This window comes from Gadus morhua, chromosome 16, assembly GCF_902167405.1.
Source record: "Gadus morhua chromosome 16, gadMor3.0, whole genome shotgun sequence".
Taxonomy (NCBI): domain Eukaryota; kingdom Metazoa; phylum Chordata; class Actinopteri; order Gadiformes; family Gadidae; genus Gadus; species Gadus morhua.
Window position 1 is genome coordinate 31,443,818 of NC_044063.1, and position 23,665 is coordinate 31,467,482.

Below are 23,665 nucleotides of genomic sequence, written 5' to 3' on the forward strand. Positions count from 1 at the left end.
TTCCCCGTGTTACAGCCATGATAGCAACTACTGCAGTTGCTACACAGTTAAGTACTATAATACAATACAATACAACACAGTGTACAATGGTTGCCAGAAGGGGGAGGGTGGCTATGCAGTCGAGGTGGACTCTGAACAGGTGAGTCTTGAGTCCTTTTCGGAAGATAGTGAGCGACTCTGGAACATGTCTTCATCTCTGTCCCTCTTTCTGGACCTTGGCCCTCGCTGTCTTTCCTCCTCCAGATCCTTGTCCTCCACCACTGCTGTACTTGCTGTACTTGGCCCTGGTGTGTTCTCAGGGATGAAGGCAATTAGGACAGGGGGGTTGGTGGAATGCCTCTGTCCCAATACCTCATCCATGGGGACAAACCAGGGCCAAGTGGCAGCACCGGGTTTCCCACCTACCCCCTCTCCTGACCCTGGATACTTGCAATCCTAAGGCAGAGGAAATCAATCATGGCAGTTAACAACAACAGCAGTATCAAAACAAATTGGAACAGATTTCTGGGGATGTTGCATCTGTCCTGCTGTTTAATGAGGGCTAATTTAACTAACCTTTACAAGATGGTCAAATGTAGACAGATAAATGGCCTATAATAATTTTTATAAACTAACAATATAAATAAACGATTGTTTCCTTACCCCCAAGCCACACTTGCTGAGTAGGCTATTTCACCCCGGTGAACCGCTCATCGTTCTCCCCCCTCAATAGAATAAATCGAGCAGTATGCTGCTGGCTCCCTAAACCAAAACCAAATGTTAGAATTAGTTTTGCTTTACACTACCAAACAAAAGCAGCTTAAATAGCAAAATAACCAAGTTCACTGTGTAATCAATCCCAACGTCTGTAACGGTACGGTCTGAAAACGGTCCACAACCTGTGTTCGCGTTGGTCCATTTATCTAACGTTACAGAATAGCAAATTATCTATATAATCGCCACAATTTCGGTAAATATAACCATTTTGACCTCTTATTTGAAACTACAGGGCTTGACGGGTGTTCTTAGTTAACGTTACAGCGTCACTAACTGTAACGTTACCTAACTTATATTGCCTATTACTTCAATGAAAAAAGTTTTAAGGGCCCTTGTTTTTTTAAACATTTGTATCGTTAAATACTCGAGTGACTAGAAACCAAATACTTACATTTAAATGCAAAACTTAAATCGCCATTCTCCGCCATCTCCATTGATTGAGTGCGCAATGAATCTTGGGAGGGATACGTTGGGCCGTGAAGGATCTTGGGATACGTTGGGCCGCGAAGGATACAGCCGATGCATCCTTCAAATCCGGGAAAAGAAGGCTGCATTCGTAGGCTGCATTTGAAGGACCCTTGGAATTGGGACAGCACTTGGCGCGTCGCTGTGACGCAATCGGCGTCGACGCATCCTTCGAATGCAGCCTTCGAAGGATGCGTCCTAGGAATTGGGACACAGCCGTTATCTCGCTGGGGAGGGGTGTGCAGCTGAAAGGAGTCGTAGTGAAACAAATGGCATCCGAGCCTAGTTCAGTGCTCCGTTAACGTGTCCGATTTTTGGACTGCTTCATCTGCTGCTCAATAACTCTCACGGTCCTCTGCTTGCGATCATTGTGATTCATCATGTATTGATCCATTTATTCAAAAGATCCAAAGACAAAGAACAGGTGCATTACGGTATCATTTTATATTGTTGTTGGACCGGAGTGGGGGGATGGGCACGCATGCGTTCTATATTTCTGCATCCGGTATGTCACGGACTAGGCCACGTGCCTTGGCCCCATAACGCGGAAGCAAATCGCTCCTGTATGTTACCCTGCGCCACTGAGCAGTTTGTATATGAATGTAATATGTATATTTCGGTAATATTATTACAGTTACTGAGTCCGGTAACGCGTTACAATCATGGACATAATAAAGGATGGACCACGGACTGGAAAATGGCCGCCCATTCATTCCTATGCAAACTGCTCAGTGGCGCATGGTAACATACAGGAGCGATTTGCTTCCGCGGTATGTGGCCAGGACACGTGACCTAGTCCGTGACGTACCGGATGCAGAGATCTTCTTCTTCTTCTAGTTTAGTGGCGGATCATAGTTTTTCCCCATATACCGCGACCTACTGGACTACTACACAGGAGTTTGTGACAAGGACGTTGACAAGGACAAGGACGTTGGCAAATCATACTTTAAATCATACAAATAAATATATATTCCATGGTGGAAAAATTCAGTTCAATGTTATTGCTTAAGAAACAGATTCCTTCCAACTAACTATTTTACGAAGAATGCAATCAATAATTTATATAAAAGTAAATGTTTACATATCGACCAGCAACGAAGTTGGAGTAGCCTACCCAAATATTGAATTGTAATACACCAACATTGTCAACTGTCATATATAGCTAACCATAACCCTGTCATACATAGCTAAACAAGCAAATGAAAATGAAATACCTACCAACGCAACTGAAATGTTAATATTAGACAATTAACAATATTATGAAAATTACGTAGGTCTCCCATAATCATTCAGGTAATCAATACGTCCGTGCCTGTTACAGCTATTTCAATGATGTGTGTTATATATCCGTGTTCAACGCCATTCATGTTAAGTAAAAGGACAAATCTCAGACTTTGGAAGTTAATGGAGTTAATGGAAGTTAATTCGGAATTTAATTTAATTCGGAAGTTAATGGAGCCGTGCACTTCAAAATAGGTCCATAGCAAGGAGCCGTTTGTTTCAGTACGGCTCCTTTCAGCTGCCCACCCAACATCAACTGCTAATAAAATGCTTGAGGAGGTGTTTTGAAAAGAAAAAACTTAATTTTTTTTAGAACAGGGTAGAAAGATAATTATGAGCCTTTGATTGATATCCAGGCATTTTTTGCGGAGACACAATCCTGTTCCCCACTTGTATTGGAGTGGACGGCGATATCTACTTCTGGGCCACATGAAATGACGGACCCCCGTCCACTCCCAGCTAAAACAGCTGCAATACCAGGCTTGGCCTCTGAGCACGGGTGGATTGCGGAAGTATATGCCTATCCTGGGGGCCTGATGTTACTCAGTGGCGCAGGGTAACATACAGGAGCGATTTGCTTCTGTATATGAATGAATGGGCGGCCACTTTCCAGTCCGTGGTCCATCCTTTATTATGTCCATGACTGTAACACGTTACCGGACTCAGTAACTGTAATAATATTACCGAAATATAGTTAGTAATGCGTTATATTACTCCGTTACTGCCTAAATGTAATATATTACGGTAACGCGTTACTTTTGCAACGCGTTACGCCCAACACTGCTGATCACCCCATCAGAATCAAACCCCCAAATCTCCCTGAATACATGGGAAAGCCTTCTTTGTTCATATTCGATGAGGAAACCATGTATATTGTCCTAGCCAGTAACCTTATTAACCAAAATACCTCATAATTGCGAATAACTCTGCTTTTGCACATCACTGGATCTTCACATGACTAGATTGCATACATAATTGGATTTGGTTTATTTAGTCAATTATATTATTACCCTGTGATGTATATATATATAATGTTGTTACGTTGTCTCATCTAAAAGATATAAATGTTTGTTTATTTTAGATTTTACATACATTTTTTATAGTGTTTGAACATTTTGCCTTAAATGGTATTAACCGTAGACTTGATGAAGATTGTCCACGTCCAGTCTGACTCTGTGTTGTTCCGTGAATAGGAAGGTAAAATAAATTGTCATGGAAACAGAACAGGGAGAAATTGCTCTATTTTGAGTGGTTTCCACATTACTCTGAAAGTGTAAAATATAATTAAGAGCGAATTAATTATTTCTGGCTTTGTTCCCCTGACTCACAGCATGCTTTGAGATTCCAGAAAATGAAGGGATTGATATGTGAGATTTTAAATGAACGTAATGTGCGTGTGTGAGGTATAAATATGTCACCCAGCATTTGGTTTGAACCAATTATTTACGGGGCACCAGAAAATGATGTTCTGTTTGGCCAGGAAGTCAATTTTTAAAAAGTGAGATGATATGTTTGTTGAAGCTTTTGGAAGTTCCTGAAGAAAGGTGCCGGGGGGAAACCAGCAGGTTATTGAAGTTAGGGACAAGGGGGTAAGGGGTCTGTCTAGACTAATCATTACTTTAATTAGCACCAAATTGATCACCGCACACTCTCACCCACACAAACACGGCACTGACACCCACACATGTTGTATAAGCAACGCTGATTATGTATACTTGCATTTGAGTGCACTCCCACCCAAGGTTCCGAACAATGTGGCAAGGCACTGCAGACGGACACTGAACACACCCACTCACCCAGCATTCATCATCACAACACACAGAGGAGAACAACTCCATAAATCTGCACTCTAACATAAGAACATAAACACACCGGTACACAGATGGACTCCTGGAGATCCGACTCCCACATACACAGGATGAGGTGTGTGTGTGTGTGATCTTAAATGATTCAGTCTGTTTTGAGTCAATATCCATTAGGGATTGAATGGCATAAAGAACTGGAAAGATGAGGATTAAGGAATATTTGTTCTTTAAATTTTCCCTTTTTGTTTTAGCCAAGGAAATGCAGCATTTATAATTTATCCAGATATTATTGTAAATTATCTAAATTAATTAATTTGATAATTATTTTGCAATCAAACATCAATGCACATCATTAAAGCAGTATTCAAACGTGTTCCGACCACTGGAGGGCAAACAAACAGCAAAGAAACACGACAAAGCCATGGAAGGAATACAAAAAAGACAGAAAACAAAGCTAATCTCCTATCATCCATGCCATTTATCTTAACCTCTTAAGTGTTTTTTTTAGTGTTTAGCACACTACAGACACGCTGAGAACAGATTTTTAATGGAGTTCATATTTATTCTGCTTGTCCGAGGCAGTTTGAAATCAGAGCCTTCGTTAAAAAGCCCCAATGACACCTTTTGATAGAGAATATTGAGGGAAAAGCAGTCAAAGAGGAAGTTTTGATTGGTGCAGTTTTAATGCATACGTAGGAATAGAGAAAGAGAGACATGGATCAGTGGACCAGCAGATATTAGCTCACCCAGAATGTAAGGCATGTCCTCTAAACCTTTTAATGGCTGTTCTCTGTGATCATTGCCAAGGTTGTGTGTGTGAGCGTGTCGACACACCACCACATCTGCCTGAATCACTGATCTTTAGTGCCTTATCAGCCATCTCACCGTATTTAATCAATACCTAGTCAAGTTAATAATAGTTATGAGTGGGTGTGAGTGAGATTTTATGTTTGTGAATGTTTATGCGTGTTTGTGTGTGTGCATATTTGTTTGTGTATCTATCTGCATGTGTGCATCTGTCAGTTTTTATATATGTCTCTCTTTCTCTCCCTCTCTCTCTCTCTCTCTCTCTCTCTCTCTCTCTCTCTCTCTCTCTCTCTCTCTCTCTCTCTCTCTCTCTCTCTCTCTCTCTCTCTTTCTCTCCCTCTCTCTCTCTCTCTCTCTCTCTCTCTCTCTCTCTCTCTCTCTCTCTCTCTCTCTCTCTCTCTCTCTCTCTCTCTCTCTCTCTCTCTCTCTCTCTCTCTCATATGGGCTCCATTAACTGTGTTCAGCTTAGGAACAGATGAGACGGACGACAAGTGAATTACGTAAGAGTTGTCCTTCTAGCCCTTTAACACTACTCAGGGATAATACCGTGACATAGACATATGTCATAAAACAGTATGTCCATGTGTATTGTGTACAGGACTTTGGACAGGTATATAAAGACTTGTTCAAAGAAGTTCCACAGTTGCCCACCCTGATGAGCTTCACATACATGTGTTCAGCTCCACTTATCTCCTCAAGAAAGCCTTGGTCCTGTTCAACATTATGAATGGCTAATGGCTGTCGCCAAAGCAGTGCAGGTAGCATAAAAACATCGCACCACCACATCGCTACATCGCCAAGATGTGTCCATATTACTAAGAATCTGTGTAGTGCATCTCCTAGCTCCAAGTCGGTCCTTATTGGCGCACAGTGGATAATATTATTGCATTTATGTAGCACCTTTCCAAGCAATAACAATTAGTGCCTTACATTCACATGCATGCACACATTTAAGCACACGCGCCAGCCACACTGTTAACAATAAAATGCAATAACCATCCAGCGGTTAGGCTGTGTAAATGTAACCATAGTCCATGAAGCCCCACCCCCCCCCCCCCCCCGGAGTCCGTAGGGAGAGGAGGGAGACGAGATGATGGATGTCTGCCCGCGAATGGTTTGGGCTCAGGTTGGGAGGCGGAGGAACACTGTTATCAAAGGACAAATTAACAAGGGATCGTCCGGGAAATGAATGACATGAGCTGAGATAAGGAACACGGAGCACTCTGCTCGGCTACCGAATGCTTCTGTGAAGCCGGGCCGAACGGATGCCTGTATGGATGTGTACGGAGGGACCTCTGTGGCTCTACTATTTATTGACCAGGGTTCCACACACAAAACCTGGTCGTAAAGATTATTCCCAGGGTTGTAGGATTTACTCTGTGTTGGTTGACTGCATGCATGGCTTTTGTTTGTGTGCGTGTGTGTGTCGTCCGTTGAATGTGATCTCATGCCTTACACAGATAGCACATCTGTAGTTCAGATAGTGGATCTGTTCTGCGTCAGTGTATCCTTGCACACACCGTCTCAAACTCCCTGCGCCAGTGACGCTCTCATTCTGTTGTCATGGCGGGAGCATAAAACGGAAAGCAATACTACTGCCGTGGCCTGTGTGCAATTTAACTGTTTAGAGTGGCTGTGAATAACTGTATTGCTTGCTTTTGTACTTGTGTTTAAATGTTTTGCCCCAAAATGGGAGAGTCACACCAGAGCCACTTATCTAGAGTAAACGCACACACACACTTTCTTACAAGTGTGTGTGTGTGTGTGTGTGTGTGTGTGTGTGTGTGCGTGTGTGTGTGCGTGTGCATGAAATTATGGACGTGCACGTGCGTGTGTGGGTGTGTGCATGAGTGTGTGTAAGAGAGATTGGATGGGGACTATTATCTCAACATTACATATAATGAGCATTTTATTCGCCCGTCGTATTCCAGACGACGGCTGATCCAGTGAACACACAATCCCTACTCAAGGGAGACAGGAGTAGTGAGACCCAATGCCATGGATACGACTGTATCATGTCCGCTTTCTCTCTCCTCATCAAGGGTTCTTGGCAAGTGTGTCGATAGCACAGGATCATTCGCAACCATCTGTCTGGTTGAGACTGTAGGTTACCTGGCAAAGCAGTGTACACACAGAACCACAGAAGGTATGTTCTGGGTTACTCTGAATTAGATAGATAATGAGTTTGTCTTGGCTGGCGCGTTGAGCGGTGGAGAGTGTAGATCAAACGTGTCAGCTCCTGCCAGGCCTGGCTCTTCTATTCTCTTCCACACGTGGCCATACGGCACAGTGGAGTTAGAGGGACGGATGAAGGAGGACTCCAGTGTTACAATGGCTAAACTATCATCACTATCTTTAGCAATGCATGTGCTACTGCAACAGTACACATGCAAAAGGCCCAGAAGGCCTCGCACAGATTATAGCACCCACAGACTCCTGTGCACAGCCACACACGTTAACACACATTGGACACACACATACATACACACACATAAACATTAGAGGTCGGAATGAGTTGCGATGCGCTGTGGGTGAATGTTTCAGGATCCATAAACGAATGGCTTAAAGGTCTAATGGCAACTCACGCTCATCCACACACACACACACACACACTCACAACCTTCGGATACACTCATACCTACACACGCACCTAATCACAATAACACACCCACCTGTTGGATCTTTGCCAATTAACTAGAGGGCATATGAGTTGGATCAGAAAGCAAGTTCAAAGACACATTTAGCGAGCTCCCTCTCTTCTCCCTCTCTGTAGTATCTCTATTCTAGCAATCTCGGTCTTCATATCTCTTCTCGCTGCATTTCCTGTTCCCTGTCTGTTCATGTTAAGTCTTGGTATGTCTACAGAGTTCCTACTACCTTCCCCAATTTCCAGTGGTGTAGTCTATTTTATTGTAGTGGGTATACTGTGATGATTCATTCCCAGCCTCGTACAAACCCGTCCCACCGGTACGTGTTCGTGTGTGGTGCTTATGGGGTGTCTCACCACTCACCAACGCAGGGGTCTACAACCCGCTGAGTTAAGAGTATAACGATTATCAACAATCATGGAAAACTGAATAGGTTGATCAGTTTTAATAACAGTATGAACAAATAGAACACAAAAATTACAAGTTGTCCATTGTATATCTATAGAAGCAATAGCACATGCTAAACAAGGACAAAATCTACTCAAAATAATTTAATGAACTGTTTACAACCATGGCTAACCAGTGCATGAGAAGGAGATGACAGGAGACTAATGTTTCACTCTTTCAATTGCTCTGATTTTAGCTCTTACTATTGTTATCTAACATACCATACAGTAATTGAATTGTGTAAAAGTGTGAAATTACTGCACCTTAAAAATGACCAGGAATTAGCTATACTCTCGTTTGCATGGTGAATATTTTCTTTTCCCTCCACTCTAACCAAGGATGCCTGTTTTTAAATTCCCTAGCCTGACACCAAGTCCGAAAGGCTTGCCAGGGGTTCTCATCTAAAAGTAACAAGGAGATATACAATGGGATTAAATCATTGTCTTCTGTTGACTACTTGTTATGTGGTTTACACATTAATATGGGAGGACTGGACACACACACACACACACACACACACACACACACACACACACACACACACACACACACACACACACACACACACACACACACACACACACACACACACACACACACACACACACACTTTTCTGTTGTGTCTTTGCTAGTCTCCGTAGCTTTGGTATTGTCATCTGCTGCTGCCTGTGTGTGTAGTTTGCTTTTCATATTGTAATGTTGAATTTTATTGTAGCATGTAGCCTGGGACTCTAAATGTTTGTGTTGTGTTTTTTATCGTTTTATCTAGTTGTTTTAACTTTTATGCCAATTGTTCCCGTGTTTAACTTTCAATCTGTGTGGGTTGCTAATCACAGCGCGAGAAGGAGGGGCTCGGCCCGCCAACTAACATGCCGAGATGGAGGGGCAGCTTCGCGCTTCGTAACAGAGACAGGGCAGAGCGCGAGCGCGCAGGGGGATTTTTATGAATGGTGAATGTAGGAAATACCTTCCCCTGCTAAAAGTATTTTATTGCAGTTATACCCAACCGGTATTTGCGAAAAATAAACACAGAAGTGGAAGATCGGTCACAAGACGATTGATACGTGTCCGTGCACATTTTTAAGTGGGTAGACGCAAATCCTGGTGCGTTCCTAGTGGGTATACGGCGTATACCTGCGTATCACGTAGACTACACCACTGCCTATTTCCCTAGTGTCTCCTCCCCTTACTCCCTTCCTCCATACCTTTGTTATTTCTCTCCTCATCCCTCTAGCCTTTCATTTCCCCGATGGTAGATCCCCCTCCTATTGATTGCTTGCTGTCGGTGATTCCACCTTGGCTTTCATTATGTGAATTCATCCATACTCTCAGCCCTCAGTGTAACTCCCCCTCCCTGCCTCCCAACCTTCCTACCCCTCCCTACCTCCCCACCTCCCTCTCCTCCCTGCCTCCCTACATCCCTCCCCCTCCCAGCCCCCCCCCCCCCCTCCCAGTTTCCCCACCCCTCTCTACCTTCCTTACCCTCCCACCCTCCCTACCTCCCTAACCCTCCCTCCCTTCCCCTCCGAGCCTCCCTACCTCCCTTCCCCTCCCAGCCTCCCTACCTCCCTTCCCCTCCAAGCCTCCCTACCTCCCTCCCCATTCACGTTCTCCGCCTCCTCTACTCAGTTGCATATTTGCAGAGCTCAGCGGAACTGGCGTTGGCCGGCCCCTTACCCATAATCCCCTTGTTTGGATTCCCCGCTGCTGTTTTCATCATCAGCCCCAATCGATGTTTAATTATCCCTCAACATGCCACTGCTCTTCCAACCTCCCTGCTCCTCCCCCCACTTTTCCAAACCCCTCCCCCCATAGTAAATGAAATTGGCACAAGGAAACATGTTTTGTGCTCCACCCTACTCATACAGTATATCAAAAATAATCGAAAAATAATCGATTCTTCGATGCATCACGATTCTCGCTAGAACGATTCTGTCTCGATGCAGATAAATTAATAATCGGAATTAAAAAAATATATACATTATTATTTATTTATTTTTTTGCCTGCTGCAACATTCTGTTCGCCAGAGAGGGATCATTGTTGTAATTTTAAAATTGGCCAATCTGATTTGAGCATCTTTCCTTTAATGACATAGAAAAGAAAGATTAGAAAGAAAATAAAACTGAAACCTATTTTTTGCATGCATCCATATTGTGTTATAATGCAAGCTGCATTGATTATTGCATTGTTCATAGAAAGTCATATTTGTGACAAATGCTTTCTCTCTTATGAAATATTAGATAGGTTAATTAATCTGTCGATGTCTTTAATGATCATCACAAAAGTAGGAAGTGATTAGCAAACTCTGAGTAGCAAACCCAGATGTATATATATATTTTTGAAAATCACGCATGGAAATGTACATACAATTTTGCATCGATAATCGCTTCAGAATCGAATCGTTGACCTCATAATCGGAATCGAATCGTGAGGTGCCAAGAGATTCCCACTCCTATAATCCACCGCACACCGCGTTTCAATTCAGACTAAACAACTTGGAGGCTTTTCTAATTTATTTTTCTCTCCAACCCGCGTTGTTCTGCGGGGGGAATTCTAGGGTACAGGTTAATAAAAAAAGCTCATGTATTATTCTCTTGTTTCAGATTGATAATGTTGTCTGCCGAGTTGAGGCTTAGTGGCTTTTTCTGTGTTCTGTGTTGAGGGGGAACGTCGGTTAACTGTATTACAATGGCGATCAGGAGAGAACGAAAAAATCAATTGTTCCTATAAGAGCTAATCACGTTCTCTACGTAACGTTTGTTCTCTGGTTTAATTCTGTATCGTATTCTGCAACGTTATTGACCTGGGTTTTATTTCATTTGTCAATTCCCTGCTGGAGTGTGGATTCAGACTTAAAGGGTCTTTACACCTGTCAGCCTGTTCCATCATGGAGAGAGATGGGGACAAAATTAGATTAAAGTTACTCGCAAACTATCGATCGTATCCATGGAGATGTCATATTTATCATATGTTGATACTTTATAGGCATGCCCATTGGCATTGAGATCCCCAGGATGTTCTTGTTTATGTGCAAGGAAAGTACAACTGTAATGATGTAAGTATTATCAAGGCTTTTGATCCCTAGCATCTAATGCAATTGAGGGTTCTACACTTACATTGCACATCAATCAGTGCATAGGATCCTTAACCATCCTTTAAGAGAATCTGAACAAGCCCTCCCCCTCTCTCTCTCTCTCTCTCTCTCTCTCTCTCTCTCTCTCTCTCTCTCTCTCTCTCTCTCTCTCTCTCTCTCTCATTATCTATATTTCTGCTATTATTTGGCTCTCTCTGGCTTTTGCATCACTGCCAATTGCTTTCTAATCCATTTGACCCCATTGCGTTGCCATTGTTGTCTCCCTAAGCCCTGCAGAGGTTAAGCCTGTAACATCTGTATTCTGAAGGGGTGGATTTATTTCTCAGGATTGTACATCACCATATTAGAAAAGCTGCCATGCATTGTACTGTCAATATTTAATGTGTTGGCCCCAGATTTATTCTAAATTAATTTACCTGCATCAATAAACAAGTTTCTATTTTTAAACTGAATTATATCTCAAAAACTCTGAATTCTAATAATTCTGATCACAATGAATTCTTAAAATTGCTAGAAAGAGCTAAATCTGAAGCTCATTCCCATTAGTCAAAGAAGCAGTATCTATAATGCTTCAGTCTTGTAATGTATTCCCACTGATAAAAAAAAAAAAAAAAAAAATCACATTTCAAAATGTTATTCACTGGCCAAATATGGCTTTCAGAGTACAGCTTCTTTCTTTTCTGGACATTTCCATGCCCATTTGAAGCATATGTGCTGCTCTTATCCATAGTGATTTACAATAACTTCAAAGAATTTCATTTTCATTTCATTTTTCGGTTCATTAAGGTTAAACTCTGACAATAGATAAAAGAGAAAGGGAGAGAGAGTGTGTAAAAAGCAGAATTAAGCAGAAGGGGGGATGAGAGGGAGGGGAAGAGAGGTAAAGGGCACACACAGATGAACAAATAACAAAAGAAATGTCTAAAGAAAACTTGATGGAAGGAAAAAAATAGGCTTTTGGTGAAGAACATGTACAAAAATAGATAACACAAAAAAAGGGCAAAGGGTGGAGGGGAGAGCAGAGAGGGAAGGAGAGAAGGGAGTGGGGAGGTAGCAGTGTATGCGGGGGGCTCTCTATACCCTGTTAACCTCTGACTTTGGGACTAATTTAAGCACAGAATGCAGCTGGAGGACAGCACTGAGTCAGCAGATACTTCACCGTTGACACAATCAATTCCCGATTCATCGTAATCATAAAGAAATAAGAGGGGGGAGGGGCAGGAGAGATAATTAGAACAAGTCAGTCTATGAGAGAGAGTGAGGGGGAAGCTTAAACCCTGATGAATAATTGATTACATCGTAATGCATGCTGGTAATAGGCTCCCAACACATAACGCAAACAGCCCTTGCCCTTCCAAGCTTTACAATTATTAACACACACACGCAGACAAACACACGTGCACACTCAAAAATAAAATTCACGATGAGTTGAAGCTAGGTCACCATCTGTTCAGTATTTTTAATATATAGTACTTTATCGTTCTCGGATTCCTAGGTTTTTTACTTACAAAGACAATAGTCAAGAATGGTGCTGAAATTGAGTTCATTCCCTGGCCTTTAAAACTTGCTTGTTAGCTTAACTACATATTGCTTTCATTCTTCTTTGTCTACTTCAGGCATTGAGGCGAGGTAAAAAATAGACACAAACCTGCAGTTTCTAATTGAGTGAGGCACCGCAAACAAAGCTCTCGAAAACTCAGTTCTCGACAACGCAGGTTTTGAGAACTTTTAGAAAAAACGCACCAAAAAAACAAAACAAATACGATTTTCCATTTCAACCACAACTGCATGCATCTCGTTTCTGTTGGGCTCTTCTTCTGAGTAACTCAGAGATGAAAAAAAAAGGTAAAACGAAAACAACCAGAGGGAATAGTGCCTGGTTAGATCACACCATTCATCTACTACAAACCCAGACGTGAAGAGGAGCTGTCAGCCCCTCCCCCCGGCTTGGAGGCCTGCTGCGTCAGGAGCGGCGGTCTTGTGTGTGGAAGGAGGATGCGGGCAAACTGGGCGAAGCACAACAAGGCCCGCTCATCCTCTTCAAAGCAACCATACTTGGCATTCAAGCCTTCGCACGGAGAGCGCAGGGATCTCTGGAGGGGCGTCTTACCTCTTTTTTGGCGCTCCATCTGCTTTTTAAAAAAGTTGGGCGGAGTATGGCCTCGTCGTTGAGCAGTGCATTGTGTAGAATTGAGTTGCATCCAGCGAAAAGTCCCGGCAGAAATTGTACTTAATATTCATAAGTACGTCTTTATAACAGTAAGATCCGATGAAGATAAGAATTGTGTTACCTTTAGAATGAGCCCTGTGAATCCACATGGGGAGTGGGTCCTCTCCTCGGAGCCCACCATGTTTCTACAGTCGCCAAGAATGGACAAGAAACGGCTCTAGGGAGGTTCTATAACCGCTGTCTTATGACCCATAGTTTTACTGACTAAATAACTAAATTAAATGTATAAATCTATCAAGGAACCTCATCAATTGACACTAAGATACTCTATGCTGTCCAAGTCGATAACATGATTGCACCTTACAGGCCAGTTCAGACTACCGTAGCCTGTCCCACGTCTTTTGAAAGGGTGGTTTCAATCTGCAACTCCACAACCAAATGACACTCGATTCCTAAACACTACTATGCTATTGCCAGACCAAGCTCCATCGTAGATTGCACGTTGGTCTGGGGAAGCGGCTGTCATTTTCTTCAGCCCAAGAGGCGTGATCAATGGGCCTAGTTCAAATGACTCTGTACGCAATTGGCTGCTTGCCGTCTCTTCCCTGTCGGCATTGTGTTAAACCATCCAATAGCGCGCCAGGGGGAAAAGCCAGCTTGGTGATTGGCTCCTGCAAAAACGTATCGAAACTAGTAAGAAATTATTGCTCTTCTCCAGACCATTCTGCAGGGCGAACTCAAATTGCCAGCAGAATGGGCAGGGCCACCCACACTACAGCTTTGAGGTAATTCCTACTAGGCAAGCTGGATGTCAACAGCTTCAAAACTAACAAAGTTCAGGCAATAGTTTCATGGAACAGGATGGATTGCAAATCTGGTACTCTGTGAAATTAACAATATTGTATCTTCCCCCTGCTCAGAAGAATGGGAGTGTATATCATAAGTAATGGGGGACGTGCAGTACATAGACGCATAGAGCCCATTGCTCAAACGCTTCCCATCGCAGGTCTACCTAATGATCTATGCTAATAGCTGAAAGGAGCACTGAGGAGTGTGTTTTAAACAGCGCTATTTCTTCCTTGCTTGACTTCGGATGGTCCTTTAGTGATCTATATATTGTTAGCTTCTTATATTGATACTCATGCAATAGAACAATGCAAAATGGTCGTTTATATTAGCATATGAATATGTGTGTGTGTGTGTGTGTGTGTGTGTGTGTGTGTGTGTGTGTGTGTGTGAGATATGCTGGCTGCTTTATGGTTGCTTGAATACATAACCGTGTGTGCGTGCGTGCGTGCGTGCGTGCGTCCCCACGGGGTGTGATCATATGCAAAAGCATCAACTCTCATTTAGAATGATGGGGTGTTGCTGTTCTCCACGCTGTATGTGTCTACCAAGTGCATGGGTTCATACGTTGACATGACAACGTGCCCTGCTGTCTAACCGCACTGTGTGTCTGTGCTAGTGTTCTTTCTTCTGTTATAACCGCTGACAGCCATACTGTATTTGCATAACACAAGTAGACGATTTGCAGGCAATGTGTTTATGAAGGTGTAAACACATTGTGGCGTGTAAGCCCACCTGAGGGGTATTCCATCAAAATGGTTAACGAAGGCAGCGCTTAGTTGATTTAGCCCAGTTAGAACTAACGCCAACTTCCACTTCAGGCCAAAGCCATTCCACCAACCCAGTTCAGCCTCGCCTTGCTAAGGTTAGTTCAAGCCAGGCTAACGTTATCGTGGATTACGAGCGCTCACGAGATATGTAACCAGCCCATAACCGTGAATGTCGAATCATGGAACAAATATCCGAAAAGAACAGAGCGGGATCTTTTACAGCGGCGAACAGAAGCTGCTCGTGGAGGTCTATCAGGAATACAAGCATATAATAACTCAAAAAGGGAACACCGTAACCATGAATAGAAACGGGGAGGCCGCTTGGCAATAAAATCGCCTATCTTTTGAATGCATAAGTAGTATTAAGCCTAACAATTAGTAATTTAGGAAGGATTACTGGAGAAACTTTTCATGCCTCCTTTTTTTTCCAATTCTTCGAAATTCCAAATTGACTAACCATAGTATTTATCTCAACAGAGATGGTCTCAACTGCCTGCCGAGAAACTCACCTGAATGGAATACATGTTGCTGAAATTTTCCATGCAGCAGTGTCTTTGTCATTGTGACAAAGGCTTCACAATCAGTAACATTAATATTAACATGGGTTTTTGCAAGTTGTATTTGGATTCTAGGGACATCGTAAAACATATTTACTACGTAAAAAGTAAATTGTTAGGCCTACTTTCTCTGACCTAAAGGGAATTACAAAAATTAAGCCAACGCCAAGAATTCAATGACATAAACGGGGCACAAACTCGGGTCGCCGGTACCACAGGGCAAGTGCTAGACCACTCAGCGAATTGCTGGTTCCTGCTTTCGATAGAATACATATTATTGAATGAAATGTGTTGATAAAATATCCACGATAACAATAGATAGCAATTAATTTCATTATTTTATTTGCATAATTTAATCTTAGACCCTTAGGGAAAATATACACTGTGCTTCATATATGTACATTTATGACAAAATCGTCAGGACTAGGCTTGGCGGAACCTTCTGATGGTACACTTGTTGCAGAGAGATGGGACTTCTCTGAAACACAGATCAAGTAAGCCTGACAGTTAGCCTGCTACCGACTAGGGCTGGCCCGAATACCATTTTTCCGGCTTTGAATACTCGTTGGTTTTTCCAAGCGAATATTCAAATACTCGTTCCAGAAAAACACACCATCAAAAACAACATTAATAATCCCTATATACTCCCTGGAACCGATTTTGACAGTATCTGCGTATTTTGTTGAAGATTTAATAGCTTTTGAACATTAATTAGTAGGCCCAAGTAAGTTGGAGTTCCTTAGTTTTTCCCCGTTGAAGCGAACAGCTGTCGTTCCGTTCCAAATCAGCTGTCTTCTGCCATCTCAGCCGTTAGGGGAGCTTTTCAATTCATCCTGGAACGTGCATCTTTTCAGGGAATTTGTACAATAAATCCATAACAAATACAAAATATTGATTGTCTTATGTGTCCATATTATATCCATTATATTGTCCGGGTATTCCCAAGACGCTCACGCTCTGCAGCAAGCCAGTCACAATTGATTGGCGCAGCGCTGTACAGCGAACGTAAACAAACAACTAAGCTAAGGTTAGCATTTCGCTAAGCATTACTTTTCCTCCCAAGATCCTGCTAATGTTGTGTTGTAAAGTAAAGGGAAACGTATCTATTCTTCCTCCACCTCTCTCGCTTCTCTGCTTGGTGTCGCTTATAGTTTGCCTCCCTCGCTAGGGTAACGTCAGACACGTGAAAAAAAAAACAAAGCTCCGAATACTGATTTAAGCTTCGAATACAAATTTTCCGAACGAGTATTGGGATATTCGAATAATTTGGGCCAGCCCTACTACCAACCAGCTTAGTTTGGTCTAATAAGTTGCCATGGTTGATTAGCGGAGATTCCCTTAAGTAACGTTAATGGAACGCAACTCTAGCTGAAAGTAGGGGGTAAGCAAAATATGCCAGGCTTTGCTTTTAGCTTGGTTGATGGAATACCCCTATGACAGTACGGCCTGCACACCATCAATATTATTGTTCATTGTTTGGTCGTAAAGGCAAACTGCTTGTAACCTCTTCCCAGACTTCCTCCATCCACACCCGACCATTCCTTGTCTGTGTACTGTTTTCATCTTGATCTTCCCTCTGTCAGACCTGTCACCTCTGACTCCCTACCCCCCTCCCTCTCACTGTATTCCCTGGATCAGACACTGTGAGTCTCTTTATTCCAGTCCTGCTCTAAGTCGCCGTCTCCTTTAACCTTATTCCTTAATCACAGACGGGATTTTCTCTGCCTGTCCCAGTGTGACTCGGAATCATCGGCAGATAATGAAAGCCACTCAGTGGTGTGGTATTAGTCCATTTTGCTGTGGGCTCAAAATCCCTAATCATCTGCATAGTTTTCATTTTAATTACTACGCCGTATTTAACTTGAAGTATTCCACCCCGGTGCCTCCAGAAGCTGCCATGGACCTCCAAAGTGTACTGAATCTCTGAGATGTCGTTAGTCTCCACCCGCTGCCAGCTATTAGCAAACATCATGCCCGGCTCGCCGCCCAACCCGCATGCACTAACGATGGATGCAGAATTAGACTTTAATCTCAGATGATACATACTTTCCAGGGCCCTCTCCCCCCTCTCCACCACATCGCCCTCAATTGCTGATGGGCCTTCGGCGGTTCACAAATCGATAGTTTTGATAAATGAGTCGAGACCCGGTGCTGTGGCATCCAACCTATTACATCTGGGTTAAGTGTGTGAGTGTGTGTGGGTGCGTGCCTTTGTGTGTCTGTGTGAGTGTGGGTGTGCATGTGCGTGTGTGTGTGTGCGTGCGGCTTCCCCATGCATCATGTATCATACCAACAAAGGGCATGACTTCATTAATGTGTCGGCGGAGCACTTTTGTCAGCTCCACATTATGATTGGACCCTTGGGTCGTTGGAGTCCGGCTTTCATCTGGGCCAAATGGTTGTTTTTCAATCGCGTCAGTCTGTGCAATTGCTTAAAGTCTAGAGCTCGCTAGCAGAATTTCCACGTTGATATATATTTTTCATATTGAATGTAAGTCCATACCCCTACATTTCCCAGATTGCAGCACAAGTGATATGTTTGAGTGTTGTATTTCATTCTTACTGAGCCAGAGGCAGTGCTTAACACTAGATGTTGTCCATTGCGCATGTTCAGGTCTAGTATTTAATATCAACCACGTCACACGTGACCGGAGATGACGTCGGGCCGCCCGTCTATATAAGCCCACGTCACTCTCAAAGATGTCCCTTGTATCTTCTCGCAGTAGCGAATACAGGTTTCTCCCTTGTTTGGAATTTAAGAGCGGAAGCTCCCCAGTACGGTTAACGCTAGTGGGTAAATAAGAAACATAAATGATAAATTGAGTTTTCTATTAATTTTTTTTTTTAAGACAAGCAGAGGTGGAAGGACCTCAGGTTGAAGGTGAGCTTCCCCCGCCTGGAAGAGAACCAGTGGTACGAGTACGCAACCTAGGGCTGCCCCGCCCAGGAAGAAGGCTAGGAAGGCTGACGGTTATGCTGCCAAAGTGGACAAGCTAGTGTCAGACTTTGCTGAGATTAAGAGTTTGCTCTTTAACCTTCAGCCAGTCAGGTTGCCGTCAATCCAGGGGTCAATCCCTCAGGCTGAGGCTCCGACCACATCAGAATGGGACGGAGATGCCCTTACTACGAGAGCTTCCTGTAGCCAGTTCTATGAAGACAGGCCGGGACAGGGCGAGGCAGAGGTTTCTACCAAGGCTTCTGAAAACGACTCCCAGCATGCAGGAAGTGGGTCTAGGGCAGGTTCAAAAGCTTCCCCAACCATGGTCAAGGCAGTGGTCCGAATGGCACTGGCACGCTTAGGGTTGGATGAGGCTCCAGCAGCAAGCGCTCCAGCTAGTGCATTCTTCAGGCGTGTCCCGCCACACAATACCTTTTCTGTGCCTCCCTCCCAGCCACATATTGTGAAGCCTCACAGGTAATGGCCAGAACCCAGATCTCTATCTCATCACACCAGTGACAGCAGGGCTTTGGCTTCGATACAGAATGCCAGCAAGCATGAACCTGACCGAATGTCAGCCGTAGAGCCGACCATTGCCTCCCTAATTGTGCCACCGGAGAAGGGGTTGAGGCAGAATGCTCGCTGTCCCAGGCCACAGTGTTGCATTACTGATGACCTATTAACGAAGTGCTATGACACAGCGGCACGTATGGGCCTTATTGGGAATTCCTTGTCCCAGTTGATACTGGCCCAGTCCTTGCAATCATCCAGTACATATACTCCAGTGCAGAGTCTAAGTGATACATCTTTGCAGGCGTTTACCTTCATGACCAGAGTGCTTGGTAGGCTGATGTTGACACTTACGCTGGTTCGCCGCCAGGTATGGCTGGCCCAGTCCCCATTATCAGAGCTATGCCAGAGAACCCTCCGCACTCTCCCCGTAGTTCTGGGGAAGCTGTTGGCCCAGCAGCACAACAGGTCTTGGATCGTGGCATCCAGGCTAACCAGACAGGGCAGCAGTTTGCTAGCCTTCGGGGACCTACACCCCTACCGAGACAGGAGCCTCCACAAGGTAATAGCACCAATCGTCCTCTGCCGCCCCCGCATCCTGGTGGTTATCCCAGGACCTCGCCAGCTCCTGAGCGATCCTATCAACCCGGCAGGGCTCCCACACGGCTAGCACCCCAGGCACAGAGGGGTCGGGGTTCCACCCCCCCCGCCCCCCAGGGGCCTAAGAGGACGTGGGGGCAGGTCCTGAGGACTCAGGGCCGGCCGTCGGGCCCTTCTCCCAGCAGCATCTCATCTGCTGGGGAAGTTGCACTACAGACCCTTGGGTGGTGGCCATGCTGTCCCGGGGTACAATCTCCAATTCCAACACCGGCCCCGTTTTCAGGGGGATCAGACTGACTACAGTCAGCGATCCCACAAGGCGAAAGGCCCTCAGCCAGGAGGTATCCACCCTCCTGGAGAAGAAGGCCATCGAGATCGTAGATCCTCAGACACAGCAAGGTGGGTTTTACTCAGTGTATTTTTTAATTCCAAAAAAGGAGGGTGGGTTCGCCCTATACTTGACTTAAGAGGGCTAAACAGTATTCTGAAAGTATTGCCCTTTCACATGCTAAAGACAGCGGAAGTGCTCCAGGCCGTCGCACGGAAAAGCTGGTTCATGTTAATAGATCTAAAAGATGCATATTTTCACGTCCCGATAGCACCACATCACAGGCCATACCTGCGCCTCTCATTCGAAGGGCGGGCCTACCACTACAGGGTCCTCCCATTTGGGTTATCACTAGCACCACAGATCTTCACAAGGAACATGCTGAAGCGCTAGTACCAATGCAACCAACCGGAATTTATCTGGATGATTGGCTTATTTGCTTTATTGTCCCGTCAATGCCTCCTGGCATTACAACCCCGGAGATGCAGGGCAAATCTTGCCAAAGGTGTCGCACCGGGTTAGATCCCCTCACGCCACGACGTGGTGGTGACCAAAGCTTCGCCCTTTGGCTGGGGGGCAGTGTGGCTGCACAGGGCGGTTACAGGGCTCTGGAGTACGCAGCACATAAATGTGCTCGAGCTCCGTGCTATTTATTTAGCACTCCGAATTCCTGCCACATTTGAGGGGCAGACATGTTTGGGTGCGATGCGACAACAAGTCAGCTGTCTACAATGTGAAACACCATGGGGGTAAATGGTCGGCTCAGTCATTACAGGTTGCACAGCAACCCCTTGTATTGTGCTCTCCCTCACTTTTTCAGCCTCAAGGCTATGAACCTTCCAGGGCCACAGAACACGGTGGCAGACTTTATTTCATGCCAGAAACCTCTGTTGGGGGAGTGGCAACTCCACCCAGAGGAAGTAGAGGCAATATGAAGCAAATATGGCACAGCAGAGGTGGACCTGTTTGCTTCAGAGTCCATAACACATTGCCCTCTCTGGTTCTCTCTGTCAGAGACAAGTCCGATGGGACAGGATGCCTTGGCACATCCATGGCCACCTCAGCTCCTTTATGCCTTCCAGCCATTTCCACTGATAGGGTTAACTCTACACAGAGTTCAGAAGGGGAACCACAGACTCTTGCTGGTTGCCCCAAACTGCTGGATGGAGATCCATGGTGCCAGCCGAAGAGGCTGGACCTGCTCTCACAGCTGGGGGGCCACATCTGGCACCCCAGACCAGAGTGCCTGCAGCTATGGGTTTGGCCCTTGAGGGGCCTGATCCAGTTATAATGGCATGTGACCAGGAGGTAGTTCAAACCATCATAGACTCAAGAGCTCCCTCCGACAGGGCACTTTATGCTAACAGGTGGAAGATCTTTGGGAAGTGGTTTGATGCTCAGAGAAAAGTACCGGAGTGTTCCCCAGTGCCAATGATACTGCGTTTTTTGGAGTCCTTACTGGAAAGGAAGCTATCTGCTTCTGATTTAATTCTATGTGGCTGCCATTTCATCCAGGCACATTAAGGTTGATAGCCAGATGGTAGTGTCTCATTCTTTGGTGACCCTCATCATCATCATCATCCTCATCGTCATCCGCTTATCCGGGGTCGGGTCGCGGGGGGAGCAGCTCAAGCAGGGGGCCCCAGACTTCCCTTTCCCGGGCCACATTGACCAGCTCTGACGGGGGGATCCCGAGGCGTTCCCAGGCCAGTGTTGAGATATAATCTCTCCACCTAGTCCTGGGTCTTCCCCGAGGTCTCCTCCCCACTGGACGTGCCTGAAACACCTCCCAAGGAAGGCGCCCAGTGGGCATCCTTACCAGATGCCCGAACCACCTCAGCTGACTCCTTTCTAAGTAAAGGAGCAGCGGCTCTAATCCGAGTTCCTCACGGATGGCTGAGCTTCTCACCCTATCCCTAAGGGAGACGCCAGCCACCCTTCTGAGAAAACTCATCTCGGCCGCTTGTACCCGCGATCTCGTCCTTTCGGTCATCACCCAGCCCTCATGACCATAGGTGAGGATAGGAACGAAGATCGACCGGTAGATCGAGAGCTTTGCCTTGCGGCTCAGCTCTCTTTTCGTTACAACGGTGCGGTAAAGCGAACGCAATACCGCCCCCGCTGCTCCGATTCTCCGGCCAATCTCACGCTCCATAGTACCCTCACTCGCGAACAAGACCCCGAGGTACTTGAACTCCTTCACCTGGGCTAAGGATTCATTTCCTACCCGGAGTAAGCAATCCACCGGTTTCCTGCTAAGAGTCATGGCCTCAGATTTAGCGGTGCTGATCCTCATCCCAGCCGCTTCACACTCGGCCGCCAGCCGATCCAGTGAGTGCTGAAGGTCACAGGCCGATGATCCAATGAGGACCACATCATCTGCAAAAAGCAGTGACGAGATCCTCAGACCACCGAACTGCAACCCCTCCCCACCACGACTACGCCTCGATATCCTGTCCATGTATATCACAAACAGGATTGGTGACAAGGCGCAGCCCTGGCGGAGACCAGCACCCACTGAGAACGAAACTGACTGGCTGCCGAGAACACGAACACAGCTCTCGCTTTGGGAGTACAAAGATTGGATGGCCCTGAGGATAGACCCCCTTACCCCATACTCCCGCAGCACCTCCCACAGTTTCTCCCGGGGGACCCGGTCATACACCTTCTCCAGATCCACAAAACACATGTAGACCGGATGGGCATACTCCCAGGCCCCCTCCAGGATCCTTGCGAGAGTGAAGAGCTGGTCCGTAGTTCCACGTCCGGGGCGAAAACCGCATTGTTCCTCTTCAATCTGAGGTTCGACGATCGGCCGAACCCTCCTTTCCAGCACCTTGGAGTAGACTTTACCAGGGAGGCTGAGAAGTGTGATACCCCGGTAATTGGCACACACTCTCTGGTCCCCCTTTTTGAACAGGGGAACCACCACCCCGGTTTGCCACTCCTTTGGCACTGTACCCGACTCCCACGCGATGTTGAATAGGCGTGTCAACCATGACAGCCCCTCAACACCCAGAGCCTTTAGCATTTCTGGCTGGATCTCATCAATCCCTGGGGCTTTGCCACTGCGGAGATGTTTGACTACCTCAGTGACCTCCACCAGGGAAATTGACGACGAAACACCATCAACCTCGAGCTCTGCCTCCAACATAGAGGGCGTGTTATTCGGATTCAGGAGTTCCTCAAAGTGTTCCTTCCAACGTCCGACGACCTCCTCAGTTGAGGTCAACAGAGTCCCATCCTTACTGTACACAGCTTGGATGGTTCCCCGTTTCCCCCTCCTGAGGTGCCGGATAGTCTTCCAGAAACACTTTGGTGCCGACCGAAAGTCCTTCTCCATGGCCTCTCCGAACTTCTCCCACACCCGCTGCTTAGCCTCCGACACGGCAGCCGCTGCAGCCCTTCGAGCCTGTCGGTACCCTGCAACCGAGTCAGGAGTCCTCCAGGATATCATATCCCGGAAGGCCTCCTTCTTCAGTCGGACGGCTTCCCTGACCACCGGTGTCCACCACGGTGTCCGAGGGTTACCGCCCCTTGAGGAGCCTAAGACCCTGAGGCCACAGCCAGCCACCGCAGCTTCAGCAATGGAGGCTTTGAACACCGCCCACTCCGGCTCAATGCCCCCAACCTCCACAGGAA

At 45.6% G+C, this 23,665-nt stretch overlaps 1 protein-coding gene and 1 long non-coding RNA gene across 3 annotated transcripts in view; one reads left to right on the forward strand and one right to left on the reverse strand.

The window, feature by feature from the left end:
• zgc:172282 (leucine-rich repeat and fibronectin type III domain-containing protein 1-like protein) overlaps positions 1 to 23,665 on the forward strand; it is a 120,120-nt gene that overhangs the window by 48,883 nt on the left and 47,572 nt on the right. The gene's annotated exons all lie outside the window — the stretch shown is intronic.
• Positions 380 to 1,203, reverse strand: LOC115528744 (uncharacterized). Its single transcript, XR_003973360.1, has 3 exons — positions 1,148 to 1,203; positions 643 to 741; positions 380 to 435 (listed from the first exon to the last, which is right to left on the reverse strand). It is a non-coding gene; the product is annotated as an uncharacterized LOC115528744 (long non-coding RNA).